Source organism: Cervus elaphus, chromosome 3, assembly GCF_910594005.1.
Source record: "Cervus elaphus chromosome 3, mCerEla1.1, whole genome shotgun sequence".
In the NCBI taxonomy this organism is placed as follows: Eukaryota; Metazoa; Chordata; class Mammalia; order Artiodactyla; family Cervidae; genus Cervus; species Cervus elaphus.
This window is the reverse complement of record NC_057817.1, coordinates 28583583-28601971: the sequence shown is the minus strand read 5'-3', so window position 1 is coordinate 28601971 and position 18389 is coordinate 28583583. Positions and strand designations below refer to the sequence as shown.

General features: G+C 40.5%; 1 long non-coding RNA gene and 1 pseudogene across 1 annotated transcript; one reads left to right on the top strand and one right to left on the bottom strand.

The window, feature by feature from the left end:
- Nucleotides 1–1273: 1273 nt before the first annotated feature.
- LOC122681851 lies at nt 1274–4968 on the bottom strand. The gene is made up of 3 exons (XR_006337121.1): nt 4958–4968; nt 4100–4105; nt 1274–1639 (listed from the first exon to the last, which is right to left on the bottom strand). It is a non-coding gene; the product is annotated as an uncharacterized LOC122681851 (long non-coding RNA).
- A 4149-nt stretch (nt 4969–9117) lies between these two features.
- Nucleotides 9118–17311, top strand: LOC122681842 (annotated as a pseudogene).
- Nucleotides 17312–18389: the final 1078 nt, after the last annotated feature.

The window sequence follows — 18389 nt, the reverse complement described above, 5'->3', positions numbered from 1 at the left end:
ACGGTCCTTTATTAAGCCTTAGGTCTAGAGATGAAGGACCAGAACTCAGCTGCACTTGGCCCCCTGCTGGAGAGGGCCAGGCTGCTCTTTGTGGCAGAGTCTGTGAGTCAGGGTCAGGGCAGCAGCTGATGCCTATTTCTTATCCTTCTGTTTTACTTGACAGAAGAATGGAATTTCCATTCATTATTTCCACTTAGTTTTTGGTCTGAAAACAATCCTGTAAGTGTTAGGGGAAAATGAGGATGGTCAAACTATTGTTCAGGAGAGAATAAAAATACTGCAGAAGGAAATATCTATCCTGACCATAGCTGAAGAGACAAAACAAACATGAACAGGTTGGAGTCATCCTTAATGTAGTAATGCACAAGCAAGTAAAAAAAGACAGATATGCAAAGGGACGGGGTAAAGTGTTGGAATTGGGTGTTCTATAATAAAATCTGGGAGCTAATCTGGTCAAATATTCGAACAGAAAGAAATTTAATAGTGCTTGCTCACTGAGGCCAGGGAAAAAAAACCACCCCCAATTATCGACTACCCAAAAAATATGTCACAAAAAACAACCACTAAGATACAGGAAGAAAGAGAAGATAAAACAAACTATAGGTTACTAAGTTTTTTTGTTTTTAGAGGCATAAAAGAAAAAAAAGCAGGTAAGGATACTCTCACAGCCAGGAAAGGAAAGGAGATTGAACATTTAAGACAAACTGGAGGCAGATTAGTACTTATCCAAAGATCAAGTCAGTTTAAACCTGTCTTCCAGACACTGTTGTTGTTGTTCAGTCGCTCAGTGGTGTCCGACTCTTTGCGGCCCCATGGACTGCAGCACGCCAGGCTTCCCTGTCCTTCACCATTTCCCGGAGTTTGCTCAAACTCATGTCCATCGAGTCGGTGATGCCAGCCAACCATCTCATCCTCTGTGGTCCCCTTCTCCTCCTGCCTTCAATCTTTCCCAGCATCAGGGAAACATGGTTTAGCAGCAAGAGGAGCTATAGAATTTCCCTTGGGATTCCCTCACGGCCATGATCCCCATGTTCTCCACTATTTCAGTATATTGGGGGCTAGCTCACCCCCAACCACTAAGTGTCATCTTCTCTTAAAGCCAGTAAGTTTCCTCCTATCAAACAGCCATCAACAGCAGGGGGAAACAAAGGCACTCATGGGTCAATGTAATGTAACTATTTTATCTCATTCTTTATCAAAAAAGTTGTTAAGGCTGTTTTACAAGATAAGAATGCTAATTAGCTCTCGGCCTTAGTGCCATCTTTTGAGAAACCTCTGCGCCCTGAGAGCGAAGTGGACGAAGAAGCGAATGAGCAGGCTGAAGCGCAAAAGAAGAAAGATGAGGCAAAGGTCCAAGTAAACCTGTACACCCATGGAAGCCACAGAAGCAGAAACAAGGGAAGCCAGAGGCCAGGGATGCTGGTACAAATTGTGGACTGCATGCCTACTATCTAGAACTTCTCAATGGATCTGGAACATCTATGGCCATTCTGATCGCCTTGACCACCTTTGAGAGACCTATCTTGCTCGTATCAAAGCTGTCCCTTTTGGTCCTTTGCCCTGGACCTGTGATAACTATGGACTAGTTCTCTTCTCAGTTGTGGCTGCATGTAACGTGTACAATAAATCATCTCTTTTGCTGTCTTTGCTGAAGAAAAAAAAAAAAGAATGCTAATTAATTTTCTATCTAAATGTCAAAAGTCTACATATCCTTTGACCCAGCAATTCCATTTCTAAGAATGCCTAATAAAGAAACACTTGTACAGGAAGTATCAATATGTGCAAGAATATTTCCCACAGCACTGTTTATAGTGTCAAAAGACTAAAACAACCTAGGACATTCATAGAATGGAATGCCATAAATAATGCAGATCTAAACGGATTGATAGGAAACAATCTCCAAGATACAATGTGAAGTTAAAGATACAATTTATAGAACAGTATGCTATCATTTATGCAGCAAAAGAGAGAGAATACACATGTACAAGCGAAATCCAAAGGACGCCCAAAACTGGTAATGCCAACTCCAAGAGGAAGGAGTGGAGGAGCAAAAAGGAGGTCAGGCAAAAGGACCTCTCATGAATATACATTGTATACGGTTTTGCAATTTAAAATAATTTTGCGGGACTTCCCTGGTGGTCCAGTGGCTAAGACTCTGTGCTCCCAATGCAGGGGGCCAGGGTTCAATCCCTGGTCAGGGAACTTGATCCCACATGCTGCAGCTAAGGCCGGGAACAGCCAAATAAATAAATAAAATAAATAAATATATTTAAAAAAATAAAAATAAAAAAAATAAAAAATAAAAATAAAATAAAATAAAATAATTTTGCCAAGTAAACGTATCGTTTGTCTTTTAAAAACATAAAGTTCATGCAGATTTACTCAGTTTCCCAACAAACACCTCAGGCACCTTCCATTTCTCAATGAACACTTTAGGGATATATCAGTTCTCTCTGATAAAGCTTCAGCAATGGATAACCAGAGATCTGAAGCTGTCGGTGGGCAGGCATATGTGGCCTTAAGCTCAGTTTACTGCTATTCTGACTGAATACTGGAGTGGGTTGCCATGCCCTTCTCTAAGAGACCCTCTCAACCCAGGGATCGAAACTGGGACTCCTGCATTTCAGGTGGATTCTTTACCATCTGAGCCACCAGGGAATCAAGACTCATATATTCCTCCTTCTATCCTTTGGAACCTGCTGAAATTTCAATAGTTAACTTTCAGCCTCCTTTCATTTCCTAGGAATTTTATAGACACTCTTAGTGATAGATGAAACAAAAGAAAACAAAAATAACCCACACAAGATGACCTACTAGCAATAAGAACAAAGACAAGACTGAGAACCCTAATTTCCCAGTGTAAGTTTTTACTGGGAACTGATTCTTATGCTAAAAAATGTAAGTTCCTCTGACCTTAAATTAAAAATGAAAGAGGAATTAGACAACAAATATATTTTTATCATTGGTCAACTCTTTTATATTCCATTCTGATGGTATTGAAGTTTATAATCCATATTTGTTTTATTATGTCCATGATATTCCTGATGATACTTGGAGTACTCTTCATGTGTCTCCAGGGGTGAATAAACATTAATTGTTCAATACATGCTTGTTAAGTTATCAAAACTAAATGGCATTGGATGGCTGAGACAACAAAGGTCTAGGTCTTCTAACTCCTTATATTGTGCACATTCAAATGCTCCATAACCAGAGAGACTCCCATGATAAAGATGACAATAAAAGAAGGCAAAAGGCTTCCCTTTCTGCCTCAAACACTCCACTCTTCAAAGATGTCACTCCCTGTCTTCCTTATATAAACAGGATTCATAAAGACAATGTCCTCCACTCAGACCCAGCCAGTATCCAACTTTCAACACTATGTAAGTACTAAATTGTACTTACTTAAATAACTAAGCTTATACCATGTGTGCATGTGTACTCAAAGTCGCTCAGTCGTGTCCAACTCTTTGCAACCCCATGGACTGTAGCCCACCAGGCTCCTCTGTCCATGGAATTTTTTAGGCAACAATACTGGAGTAGGTTGCCATTTCCTCCTCCTGGGCATATTCCCAACCCAGGGATTTAACCAGAGGCTCCTGCATTGGCAATTGGATTCTTTACCACAGAGCCACTTGGGAAAATAAATATTATCTTCAGCTATTCTAAGAACACTCCTCCTTGTGATATCTTTATCGATCCTAAAAGTATTCCTCCTTGTGATAATGCTGGAATGCACTAGATGTATCCCCTGTGACAATGAAGGACTTATTACCCCTGTTTTGAGTGGGAATGCTGTTGGCCTCAGGCATGAACTCTTACTACTTTCTCAGGCAGCCCACATCAAGTAACTGATCTAGGCGGGAAGGTGAAGATTCACCCCTCTTACCTCAACCCAGGACAGCTCTGATGGTCAGCTCAGCCTGTATCCTACATCACAGCTTAACTTCTCCTGTGCAGACTGCTTCCTTCCCCTTCTTTAGTGTTTTTCTCAAGATCACCTCCTAATAAGACTGCCTCCATCTCAAAGTTGGTTTCCCTTCTTACCCTTTCCTGCATCCAGTAATTAACACATCTGAAAAAGTGATCTGCACTCCTCTACCTAACACTCATTTTTCCATCCTTTTGTGACACCCCCCACCCCCCGCCTCCCGTAATGAGAAATTACAGTCTCATTAGCTAAATGAGATCATCGCCAACTAGAGTCAGTGCCAGGGTCCAGCCTCGGCAGGATCCAGGGGGTACCCTCAGGATGAACGGCGTCAGCGAGAGACAGAGAAGACACGTGAGACCAGCCTTGATAGGGCCAAGTCTGCAAGGGAGAGAGAGAGAAAGAGAGAGAGAGAGAGAAGAGAATGACCAGACGGGGGTGTTTGCAGGGTCTGGCAGAGTCTGGCAATGCTTTATTTTTTACCGTGGCTTTTATACCCTAAATTAGTACATTTCTAAGGGGAAGATAGTTTAACATTACATCAGCTTGTTCTTCTCGAAACCAGGGTGTTTTCTGCAAACTTCTTTGTTTATGAGGGTCTTGTACATTATCTTCTGGCCTTGGGGCCTATTGACATTTTATGACCTAGGTGAATGCAAAGCTGTTTTCCGTAATCTATTCTTTAATGAACACAAAGGTCAGTTCTTTTGCAGAAGTTATCAGTTAAATTTATCTAAAAGGTTTACCACACAAAGACTCTGCAGCTCCAGTGAGGCAGCCCCTGTTTAGCATTCCTGGTTAAAATTAACAATTTTAAACTCTTATTTTTCTAAATCTTTAACTATAACCACTTTTAGAATAATATTTTTATGTTCTCTAATAGGGCTTCCTCACCCCCAAAGGGCTCTGTGCCTATTAGGGTCTTTATGTGATCAGGTTCTTTATGTTGTTTTATGGTTAGGGTATTATAAGCAATCATGCATATTAGTACCAAGGGCATAAACGTATTTGTCAAACAAACTAAAATACCAGCAAAAGAGTTTAAACTGAAACACTCCTTTCACCCTGGATAATCTCATAAAATACCACCACCTGGGACACTTACTGATTAAAGTTCTAAATTGATTCTTATTTGGAAAGAGATCGGGGAAGGCCTTCTGCCTGTGTCACAGAAATTAGGGAGTAGTCTATTGAAGTAAGCATCAGAAAGACAGAGATCATCTTTAAGGTGAGGGTGGGGGCAGCCTTTCGGAATCCCTGAAAACCTGATCCGCCTTGCCCGTCAGGCTTTCTCCCCATGACCTTGTCTTGTGAGCTGGCTCCCGGCAAGTCAGAAAACCCACTAACTGTTTAACTTTCTCCATCTTTGAAATGTGATACCATTCCTCTTAAAACGCTTTCTTTGGCTTCCATCACGCTGTGCTGTTTGAGTCATTCTGTTTTAATTGTTCTTTCACTCCTACCTTCAATTGGCACTTTCTTCCTCCTACTCCTCACAGGTAGGCATTGCTTAGGTTTACTCCTTCATCCTCTTCTCATTTTAAACAACCTGTCTGCAATTTCTGTGTAATAATACTGAGGACCCAATCAGCATTAGAGACATTCGTGGGACAGTGAGAGTAAAAACAGCCTCTTAATGGTAAAACAGACCTGGATTCCAGGTCAAGCCAACTGAGAAACTGTGGGTAAATTATCAAATCTTTGTTTTGTTTCTTTATCTGAACTGAGTATGATACCAGCCTCACAAGGATGCTCCCTACGTTTTTTGTCCCCCAAATGCACCGATGTTCTCTGTTACCTCCCTGTCTTTTCACATGTTGTGCTATGCTGCAGCATTCTGGCTCTGCCCATCCTCCATCTAGCTAATTCCTACTTACCATCGATGTCTCACTTTGCTGTTTTAAGAAATAATTTTATTTATTTATTTTAGACTGCGCTGGGTCTTCTTTGCTGCACAGGCTTTTCTCTAGTTGCAGAGTTCGGGGACTACTCTCCAGTTGCAGTGTGCAGGCTTCTCATTGCGGTGGCTTCTCTTGTTGCAGAGCACGGGCTCTAGTGCACACGGGCTTCAAGAGTTGCAGCACACGGGCTCTGTAGTTGCAGCTCCCCAGCTCTAGAGCACAGGCTCAGTAGTTGTGGCTCATGGGCTCAGTTGCTCCATGGCATGTGGGATCTACCCAGATCAGGGGTCAAACCCATGTCCCCTGCGTTGGCAGGTGGATTGTTATCCACTCTACCACCAGGGAAGCCCCTGATGTCTCACTTTAGATGTTCCTTCGTCTAGGGGGGACTTCCTAGAGGAAGTCCAGAAGGCTGGACTCTGTGCTCCCAATGCAGGGGGCCCAGGTTGGATGTCTGGTCAGGAACTGGTTCCCACATGCCACAACTCAAAATCCTGCATGCTGCAACTAAGACCTGGTGCAAATAAATAAATAAATAGATGTTCGTTCCTCCAAAAAGCCCTTTGTGACTCCAGTCTCTGAGTGACATGTGTCTAAGACACCTATACTCTATACTATATTCTTCCCTTTCCCATAGCATGATCCCATGGAATTCTAATACCAAAACCAGACAAAGACGCCACAAGAATTTCTGCACTTTTTAGCATACCATTAAAAAGACAGGTCATGGAGTAGGAAAACATATTTGCAAATCACATATTTAATAACAACTTGCAAAGAATTCTCAACACTCAATAAGAAAATAACCCAATTTTAACATGTTCAAGGAATGCCCTGGCGGTCCAGTGGTTAGGGTGCCACACTTCCACTCCAGGGGGCGCAGGTTCAATCCTTGGCTGGGGAACTAAGATCCTACATGCCACGCAGCATAGCCAAAAACAACAATAATAATAATAAATACAACACTCAAAAGATTGGGACAGATGCTGCAAATAAGATACATAGATGGCAAATAAGCCCATTAAAAGATGCTTGATATCATTAATCATCTGGGAGATGCAGATTAAAACTACAATGAGGGACCACTAGACATCTTTTAGGATGGCTAAAATTAAAAGGCTGACCACACCAAGTGTAGGTGAGGATGCGGAGCAACTCAATCTTTCATTCACTGCTGGTGGTACAACCACTTTGGAAAACAGTTTGGCATTTTCTTTAAAAGATAGACATGTACCTACCATGTGACTTACACATTCTACTCATAGGAATTTATCCAGGAGAAAGCATATGTACATATATAAGACTTGTACACTAATGCCCACAGTAGCTTCATTTTTAAAAATCGTATTTGTTTTTTTGACTGCATTGGGTCTTAGCATGGTGCACAGGATCTTTGTTGCAGCACACTGGATCTTTCCTTGCGGTTCATGGACTCTCTAGTTGTGGTTTGTGGGATCCAGCCTCAGTAGTTGTGGCACAGGGGCTTAGTTGCTCTGCAGCACATGGGATCTTAGTTCCCTGACTAAAGATCGAACCTGATTACACCGAATTGCAAGGTGGATTCTTAACCACTGGACCACCAGGGAAGTCCCTATAGTAGCGTCATTTGCAACAGCCAAACACTGTTAACAACCCAAATGTCCATCAACAGGTGAGTGGATAAACCAATTGTTATAGATCCATACAAAGGAATACTACTCAGGAAGAAAATCAACAGATGCATGCAACAATATGGGTGACTCTCAATTATGCTAAATGAAAGAAGCCAGACCAAAAAAAGTAGACATTGTATGATTCCATTAACATTAAATGATAGGAAATGCAAACTAATCTCTAGTGACAGAAAACAGATCAGTGGTGGCCCTGGAGCAGGGAGGACAGGAAAGAGGGATCACAAAGGGGCAAGAGGTATTTGGGGGAGGTGATAGGTATGTTCACTACCTTGACTGAAGCAATGATTTCATGGGTGTGTACATGCGTGAAAACTTAACCAAACTAGACAGCTTAAATGTGTATAGTTTATTGTATGTCAGTTTTACCTCAAGAAAGCTGTTAAGATGGAATATATATTTATAAAACATGTGTAGGGTATAACAAATAATAATGGCTTACCTGGTGGCTCGGTCTGTGAAGAATCTGCCTGCAAAGCTGGAGACCCTGTTTCCATCCCAGGGTGGGGGAGATCCTCTGGAGAAGGAAATGGCAACCCACTGCAGTATTCTTGCCTGCTAAATCCCATGGACAGAGGAGCCTGGTGGGCTACAGTCCATGGGGTGGCAAGAGTCAGACACAACTTAGCAACTAAACCATGGTAACAAATAATCAAACAACAGAACATTCTCTGTATCCATCACCTGGTTTAAAAAAGTAAATATCATTATTTTTGAAAATTTCTATGTTCCCTAATCACCCAAAAACTCATGCTTTCTTATTTAAAATAGACGGGTATCTGAAAACATTTTCTAAATACTCTAGGTTCCCAAAGGTGATCATTCTGGGGACTGTTTTTTATGTAAATAAGCTCAGTAATGTAGTACGGGGCATGTATGCATGCTAAGTCACTTCAGTAGTGTCCTTCTTTTTGTGACCCTATGGACTGTAGCCTGCCAAGTTTCTCTGCCCATGGGGTTCTCCAGGCAAGAATATTGGAATGGGATCTACCTGACCCGGGGATCGAACCCTCATCTCTTAAGTCTATCTTGCATTAGTGGGCAGGTTTTTTACCACCAGCGCCACCTAGGGAGCCTCTGGACTGAAGCGGTTTGGCACAGTCTGAAGGTGAAACTTGCCCTTTAAAAGATGGGTGGCCCAAAACAGTGATTTTTTTAAAATAATCCTATTGTGGAGTTATGAACATCTGAGTGCCTCTGCCGAGAATGCAAAAGGGAAAGGTCTTGCCAACTGTGACCAGACTGGCAAGTGCTTTCACTTACAAAAAAAAAAAAAAAAAACTGAGGCAGAAGTGGGCGGGATGGAATGGAAGTGAGATGGGGCATATAGTAATAACTAGGCCTTGGCATGGGCTTGCTGGTGTCGGTTTTAGCCAGGCTCCACCCACAGATCATTTTCTTAGGATAGGTCACTCACAGACAAGCTGTGATTACACACACTCCGCATTTAAACTGCAGTAGTAGTCTCTAAGCAGGGATAGAGGGTTGTAATCAGCTTTCCTTCTAAGGAAAAGCTGGGAACCTTCTCATTTCACTTCATGAAAAGTAACCCATGAGGCAACTTCTGCCAAACATCTATTAATTGGATGAAACAGGTCTCTTGCCCGATATCTGACTTCAGCTGTGTATTTCCAGCACAGCCAGTTCTTCTTTCCTCTGCAGCTGACTGGCTCTGGAGTGTGGCCAGAAAGGTACTTCCCCCAATTAAAGGTGTCAGATCTCTAACGTTGATCTGTTCTCTTCTGAGTGATGGCGCTCACCGTTTTAATCCTCCAGCTGGCTGTCTGCATCCTGGCATTTTCCCGTGTCCCTGCTGGACTTTCTGGGCTTGTGAAACTGGATAGGCAAACAGTGGTTCCCCTACTTCCTGGCGAGGTTCACTGTGATGTACAACCAACAGATGGCGAGCAAGAAGCGGGAGCTCTTCAGCAACCTGCAGGAATTCATGGGCCCCTCTGGGAAGCTCTCCCTGCTGGAGCTGGGCTGCGGCACCGGGGCCAACTTCAAGTTCTACCCCTCTGCATGCCAGGTGACCTGTGTTTATCCCAACCTCAACTTTGAGAAGTTCTTGATCAAGTGCATTGCCCAGGCCGACACCTGCAGTTTGAGCGCTTCATAGTGGCTGCTGGGGTGGACATGTACTAGGTGGCCACAGGCTCCATGGATGTGGTGGTCTGCACCCTGGTGCTCTGCTCCGTGAAGAACCAGGAGCAGATCCTCCAGGAAGTGCGCCGAGTGCTGAGGCCGGTGAATGTGGGTTGAGAAGGGCTGCTTAGTAGCAACCACCATCACCAAGGGCAGCCCTCCCAATTTCAGTAGATCAAACACCCTGACATAAAAGTAAAGCTCTTGGAAAAGATACTGTTGAGTTTTTCAAAAAAGTCTTAGCGTGCAGAAGAAGCTATAAAGGAAAAGACTGATAATACATATATAAATACATAAAAAATAAAATGTTATAACTCCTGCAGGGAAAAGGACTGTAAACAATCTTAAAGTACAAAAATTTATAAAAGTATTTGCCAAGGATGATAGATAATGGGTTAACTTCCTTCATATTAAGACATTACAAATCAACAAGATCAACAGGAGTCTTAAATCAATTGTTTTTAAAAAGAGAAAAAGAAAAAAAAAAAAAAAAAAAGAGAAAAAGAAGCGAATTAACTCAAACAGAAATACAAATAAAGATAGCTAATATATGATTTAAATGTTTAGTCTTGCAATTAAAGAACAAATTAAAGCAAGATATTTTAAGGCATGAATATAACAAAACAGAAACATATTCACAGATACAGAGAAAAAACCACTGGTTACCAGTTGGGAGAGGGTGGAGGGAGAAGACAGGAGTGTGGGGTTAAGAGATACAAACTACTATGTATAAAATAAATAAGCAATAAGGATATATTCTACAACAGAGGAAAATATAGGCCATTATTTTGTAATAACTTTAGAGTATAATCTATAAAAATTCTGAATCACTATGTTGTATACCTGAAACTAATATTATAAATCAACTATACTTTAATTAAAAAGAAAGTAAAGCAAGATGCTATTTTACCTACTATTTCTGTCAGAGACTTTTAAGTTCAATATGGTGTTGGGATGGGTTTGGAGGACTGGATACCCCAGTTGGAGGAAGTGTCCTCTCTGGAGGGCTATTTAATAATATTAAATTTTCAAGTACACTTACTCCTTCATCCAACAGGAATTTATCCTATAGCTATTCTGCACAAGTCTGCAAAAACTCATTCATATGTGAAAATACTCATCATAGTATTTTAAATACCACAAATTGGAAATAACTTAAACATCCATCAGTTGGAGGCTGTTAGGTAAACTGTCACACAGTATAAAGGATTTCTGTGCATCTGTTAAAAAGAACAAGAAAGAGTTACCTATGGCGTATGAAAAAAATCCTTGAGATATTGTTAATTTAAAAGGCAATGAAAACAGAATATTATGTAGAGTATAAGTCCATTTGTGTGTGTAGGGAAGAATATACCTATATAAGTATTTATGTTAATGAGAATGATAAACAAGAAATTATAAACAGTGGTTACCTCTTGGGAGAAGGGGGCAACAGAGGATGACATGGTTGGATGGCATCACTGACTCAATGGACATGAGTTTGAGCAAACTCAGGGAGACAGTGATGAACAGAGAACTGTGATGCAGTTCATGGGATCGCAAAGAGCAGGACATGACTTAGCGACTGAACAACAACAAGCTCTTGGGAAGGGAATTGGATAAGGGGTAAGAATTACTTTTCATTTTATGTCTCTCTGTATACTTTGAAATTCTTTATACCCATATGTAATTTTCACATATTACCTTTATTGTTTGCTTAAAAACTAGTCTTAAAGTTTTATTCTAAATATAAGTGAACATACATATAATATGAATACCTTAACATTTGAATTTACTACTCTAGGGGAAAAGGATGTTCTGCAATCCCCAGTGTTTTTTTCCAACAGAGAAATTCCTCAGGAAGAAAAGGACTTGAAGACAGTGTTTCGAGGCAATAATATACAGTCGTCCCTAGTATGCCTGGGGTCCCTCCCTGCCCCCACCACAGATACCAAAATCAACACAAGCTCAAGTCCCTTATATAAAATGGTGTGGTGTCTGCATATAACTTATATGGACATACCCCCATGTACCTTAACTCATCTCTTGGTTACATATAATACCTAACACAATGTAAATGCTACGTAAACAGTTTCTAGCATGTGGCAAATTCAAGTTTGGCCTTTATTAAACTTTTTGGATTTTTATCCCAGTATTTCGATCTGTGGTTGGTTGAATCTGAGGATGTGGAAACTGTGGATATCAAGGGCCAACTATAATTTGGCTCAAGGGCAGCCCAACATCAAAACTGTAATTGAAAAAGCTCTGATACTCAAATTCTTGTGTCCCAAGATTGGGCATTAACTGGCACAATTAGGAGACGGTTTGCTTACAGTGTTACTAATCTCACAACTTGTCTGCAAAGCAAATAATCATCTCGGGTTTAAGCACCGAGAATGCTCTTGGGGGATCATATTCTTCCTTAGCTCCTACAAAGCACCCACTCACTGCTTAACAGAACCAGGAACTTTCCTACATTCCCACACAGTCCTTAATGCAGGTATTGTCTTCATGTTGGGCTGGGGAAATAGACCCAGAGAACTTAAGAAACTTGCCCCACAATACTCGGCCAGCAGATCTGACTTTAATGCACATATTCTTATCGTTGCACCACAGTGCTTATCACTGGGGCTTTGTATTGCTCCGATTTCAATACTTTTCCTGCAAAACCACTTTTTTTCTTTTTTTTGCAAAACAACTTTTGCTGGCTGTTCCCTAAACACTGGAGTTCTTTTTTGGCTCTAATTTCACTTATATACACCCGTGTAATCTCATGTTCCCTGAGTTTTCAATGACCATGCACACAGATGGTTTCCAAATCTAGTATCAAGCTCAGCTCTCTTCTAACCCAAATCTTCATGTCCAGCTTTCTACTAGACAGTCACCTGAATGGGTAACATGCATCTCTCTAGCCTAACCTGTGTAACCCAGAGTGCATCACCAACCTCCCCAAGTCTGGGTCTCCTCTTCTATTCTGTCCCCTTCTGTGGAGAAATTTTTTTCCATCAGGAAATTTCAAGTTTTCCATTCCTGAACACAGGTCTCATACTTGCCCACAGAATTTGGGGGAAATCCCTCTCTAAACTCTGCCTGGGACAGCCAAGACTAAGGAAAGCTAGATGAAGCTAAGGAGAATGGGACAGTCACCATGGCTTTTAGAGGTACTCATTGGTCCTTTTCCCCCTTCTCCGCCCCCCTCCCCGAGGTAGATAAGTAGAAAACTTCTTTAGACTCCTTAATAATGCGTAGCCTCTACTGTATCCAGACTTGACCTATATTTATAAGACTGTCCCAGATGAAAGCTTCATGGCAAACAGATGGGAAAACAATGGAATAGTGACAGACTTTATTTCCTTGGGCTCCAAACTCACTGCAGATGGTGACTATAGCCATGAAATTAAAAGATGCTTGCTCCTTGGAACAAAAGCTATGACAAACCTAGACAGCATATTAAAAAGCAGAGATATTACTTTGTTGAGAAAAGTCTTATAGTCAAAGCTGTGGTTTTTCCAGTAGTTATGTATGGATGTGAGGCTTGGACCATAAAGAAAGCTGAGCGCGAAAGTATTGATGCTTTTGAACTGTGGTGCTGGAGAAGATTCTTGAGAGTCCCTTGGATTGCAAGGAGATCCAACCAGTCAATCCTAAAGGAAATCAGTCCTGAATACTCTTTGGAAGGATTGATGCTGAAGCTGAAGCTCCAATACTTTGGCCACCTGATGCGAAGAACTGACCCCTTAGAAAAGACCCTGATCCTGGGAAAGACTGAAGGCAGAGGGGGACAGCAGAGGATGAGACAGTTGGATGGCATCACTGACTGGATGGACATGAGTTTGAGCAAGCTCTGGGAGTTGGTGATGGACAGGGAAGGCTGGTGTGCTGCCGTCCATGGGGCTGAAGAGTCAGACATGACTGAGCGACAGAACTGAATGAACTGAGGTGAAAGCAGCAGTTACTGCTGTATGACAGTTATTTACACACAGTATCCACAGACTGAATAAAATACCATGGACAAAATATCATGAACTGCTTGTAGACAGTCAATGGGAATTTGCTGTATGATGCAGTTCAACCTGGTGCTTTATGACAACCTAGAGGAGTGGGATGGGGTAGAAGATGGGAGGGAAGTTCAAGAGGGAGGTGACCTATGGCTGATTCGTGTGAACAAATGGCAGAAACCAACACAATAATATAAAGTGGTTATTCTTCAATTAAAAGTAAATAAAGGGTGAGGTAAATGGAGACAGTAGCATGGATGCATATACAGAAACAAATATAAGTACACCGCCAATGGGAATTTGCTGTTTGACCCAGGGAACTCAAAGTGGGGCTCTGTAATAACTTAGAGGGGTAGGAATCGGGGGGGAGGTGAGAGGGAGATTCAAGAGGAAGGGACATATGTATACCTACAGTTAATTCATGTTGATGTATGACAGAAATCAAACCAACATTAAAAAAATAAAATAAATTAAATTAAAAAAAGAAAAATATTACCATGAATTAGTAACACTTTTAGATGGTTCAATAATTTTTATTTCAACAAACCAAAAATTTGTGCTTTTTTAAAATTTTTTCCCTACTATTTTATTTTTTAAATTAATTTTGATTGAATATGGTTGCTGTACAATATTGTGTGAGTCTCTACCGTGCAGCGAAGTGAATCCCTTCTGGTCTTCCTTCCCGTTCTGGGCACCACAGTGCATTAAGGAGAGTTCCCTGTGCCGTACAGTATGTTTTTCATTTGTCAGGTGATTCAATTTTTTAAAATTAATCCTATCATTTACATTCTGTGACAATGGTACAAAATATAAAACATGGCTTTTTAGCCTCAGGTAGTGCTTGGCATGGATTCAGACTCCTATAGGTTTGCAAAGCAGAGCCTAAGAACAATGTTCAGATGAATTTAAAGTTTAAAAAAATTGTAATTAAAAGGCAAACAACAAATGGGGGGAAAACATTTATCGCATACGAAGTCTAATTATACTAAAAGCTCTTACTCATAGGTAAGGAAAAAAAACTGCCTATTAGAAAAATGATAACGGACATTAAGAAACAAATCAGAAAAGAAGAAATCCAAACAACCAATAATGTTTAGTAAAAGATGTTAAGATTAAGATGAATATGCATGTTATCAAAAATACCACATTACACACCAAAATGACAAAAAAGTATCAATGTGCATTTATTGAAAATGGGCACTCACATCTATTGCTGGTATGAATGCAAACTGCTGCAACTTTTCCAAAGGGCAGTTTGACAACTGGGCTTCCCAGGTGGCTCAGTGGTAAAGAATCTGCCTGCCAATGCAGGAGACGTAGGAGACGCCGATTTGATCCCTGGGTCAGGAAGATCCCTTGGAGAGGAAATGGCAGCCCACTCCAGTCTTCTTGCCTGGAGAATCCCATAGACAGAAGAGCCTGGCGGGCTATAGTCCATGGGTTGGATGTGACTGGGCAACTGAGCACACATGCAATTTGACAACCTGTACCAACATGTTGGTGTATATATATATATATATATATATATATATATATATATATATATTTAAATATATATATAAAAGGCACCTTTAAAAAGGCACATTTTTGGTTCAGCAATTCCCCTTTTTAGCAAGTTATTTATTTGGAAATAATTTAGGTGGTCACAAACACTTATGGGTAAGGATGTTCACTGTAACAGTATTTACAGTAGTGAAAAACTGGAAATAGTCTAAATGAGAATAGTTAAATAGGAGATGGTAACTTTAATGGTGTGAAATACTGTGTAGAGATTTTTTTGTGTGTGTGTAAAGATTTTTTAAACCATGTTTTAGAATAATACTCAAAATCATAAATAAAAGATTATAAAACAGAATGTATATTCCAATCCTGGTATAGGGGAAAAATACATTTTTATATGGGCTTCCCTTGTAGCTCAGTTGCTAAAGAACCTTCCTACAATGCAGGAGACCCAGGTTTGATTCCTGGTTTGGGAAGATCCCCTGGAGGAGGAAATGACAACCCACTCCAGTATTCTTGCCTGGAGAATCCCATGGACAGAAGAGCCTGGCAGGCTACAGTCCATGGGGTTGCAAGAGTTGGACACACCTTAGCAAGTGAGCAGGTAACAGGCAGGAAGGCCAGGGGTCTCCAAATGGAGGAAATAGGCTGCAAGTGTCAGGCATTTTTCCTCTCTCTGAAGCGGCAGGAGGAAACAAACTAGTGTTATATTTTTCCCCTTCTCTATACAAATTTAAAAAGAGGTGTTTCTTAAAATTCTTTGTTGCCGTAACGACACCTGGTTCCACCTGATTTTAACTTTTCTCAAACCTTGAGCTAATCAATGCATTTTTCTTATGGAAATGTTTGGCTATGTTAATATACTATGCATTTACCCTAGACTCTATCTTCAAGTCAGTTCTGCCTAAAGGCTCAGATTTAGGCTCAGAACTGACTTGACAAACCAGTATGTTATACTCATACATTGTTCTCCTAATCTATGTTAATGAAACTATGTATTTTGTATGGAAATCTGCCTTTCTTCAAGATTCATGTTAATTGTTTTACGGCCTGGGATGACTCACCTGGTGCCAATGTTATCTCAAAATGCATGTTGTGGGTGAGGGACCTGGTGCTACTCTCTGAGTTTTGAGACATTTCCATTCTTTAATTAGCAGACTGCTAGTAGCTATATAACAACCAGCTAAAGACTAGCAGGAGAGTACTCTTTCTGCCCCCTTCTGATGTCTATGTCAGAAGCTTTCTCTCTCTCTTTTATACTTTAATAAAACTTTATTACACAAAAGCTCTGAGGGATCAAGCCTCGTCTCTGGCCCCGGATTGAATTCTTCTCTTCTGGAGGCCCAGAATCCCAGCGTCTTTTGTGGTTTAGCAACAACCTTTCACAAGTAAACCACCACCGCCACATTTTCATAAAAAAGTACACACAAAATCTTAACAGTAGTTATCTTGAGGAGATGACTATTTTTCTTTGTAAACTTTTTCTCAATTTTCGAAAATAAACATATTGGTGGGACAGTATTACAAGCCTCTGGAGTCAGACAACCCAAGTTAAAAACCTGAAAAAAAAAAAAAAAAAACCTGGTTCTGACATTTATTTGTATGATGCTGGGCAAGTTGTTTATTATCTATGTGACTCTGTTTCCTCATCTGTAAAAAATAGGAATAATAATAATATTTACCAAATAAGTGTATTGTGAGGATTAAGTAGGTTAACATGTGATAGATAGGCATTAAAGATAGGACCTTGAATACTTTAAATTGCTTTAAATTTTAACTATTATTATCCATTACTCTATGAACAGAAAATATGGATTGGCAGCTCTGTATACAATCTGACAGAAGATGACACTATTAACCACAATGTTATGGTAGTAACTTTGGATTTCTCCATGTCTTCTCATGAAGTTGGCCTCAGGGGCCACTGAAATCTGACATTAAATCATCTTATCAATTTATTTTCCTCAAACTAAAATCCTTGGTGTTTTGTTTTGTTTTTTCCTTTTCTTTCTCAGGGACAAGCTTTTTATTTCATGGAGCATGTATTAGTAAAAGTAACTTGGAGCAAAAGTAACTGGTTTTCCATTTTTGAAATTCACCATTAGGCACTGGAATACATTCTTAAATAAATGTGGTTATGTTATACATCATTTTAATGTGCATTTCTCACTTGATTTTTTTTGCAAATGATTTTTTTCCCCAAACTTTAAATTTTTTATTTTGTATTGTATTTGTATTGTATTTTGTATTGAGGTATAGCCAATAACAACGTTGTGGTAGTTTCAGGTGAACAGTGAAGGGACTCAGCCATACATGTACATGTATCCATTCTCCTCCAACCCCACTCCCATCCAGACTGGCACATAACATTAAGTAGAGTTCCATGTGCTATACAATATGTCCTAGTTGGTTATCCATTTTCAAAAAAGAAGTTTGTACATGATCTTTCCAAACTCACTAACTACCCCTTCCCCACAACAACCACAAGCTCATTTTCTAAGTCTGTTGAGTCTCTGTTTTGTAAGGAAATTCATGTGTATAATTTTAGATTCCACTGTATAAGGGATGTCATACAGTATTTCTCCTTCCGTGTCTGACTTACTTCATATGTCAATACGACACCCTCTAGGTCCATCCATGTTGTTATAAATGGCATTATTTCATTTTTTTAATGGCTGAGTAATATTCCATTGTATATATGTACCATGTCTTCTTTATCCATACCTCTATCAATGGACATTTAGGTTGCTTTTATGCCTTGGCTATTGTAAACAGTGCTGCAGTGAACACAGGATGCATGTGACCTTTCAGATGTTTTCCTCCAGATATATGCCCAGGAGTGGGACTGCAGGGTCATATGGTAGCTCTACTTTTAGTTTTTTAAGGAATCTCCATACAGTTCTCCATTGTGGCTGTACCAATTTACATTACCACCAACAGTGTAAGGGGCTTTCCCAGTGGCTCAGAAGTAAAGAATCCACCTGCAATGCAGGAGATGCAGTTTTGATCCCTGGGTCAGGAAGATCCCCTGGAGTAGGGCATGGCAGCCCACTCCAGTATTCTTGACTGGAGAATCCCCTGGAGAGAAAAGCCTGGTGGGCTACTGTCCACAGGTCACAGAGAGTCAGACCCGACTGAAGCGACTGGGCTCACAACAGTGTAAGAGGGCTCCCTTCTCTTCACACCGTCTCCAGCATTTGCTGTTAATGGTGTTTCTGAAGATACCCATTCTGACCAGTGTGAAATGATATCTCATCGTAGTTTTGAT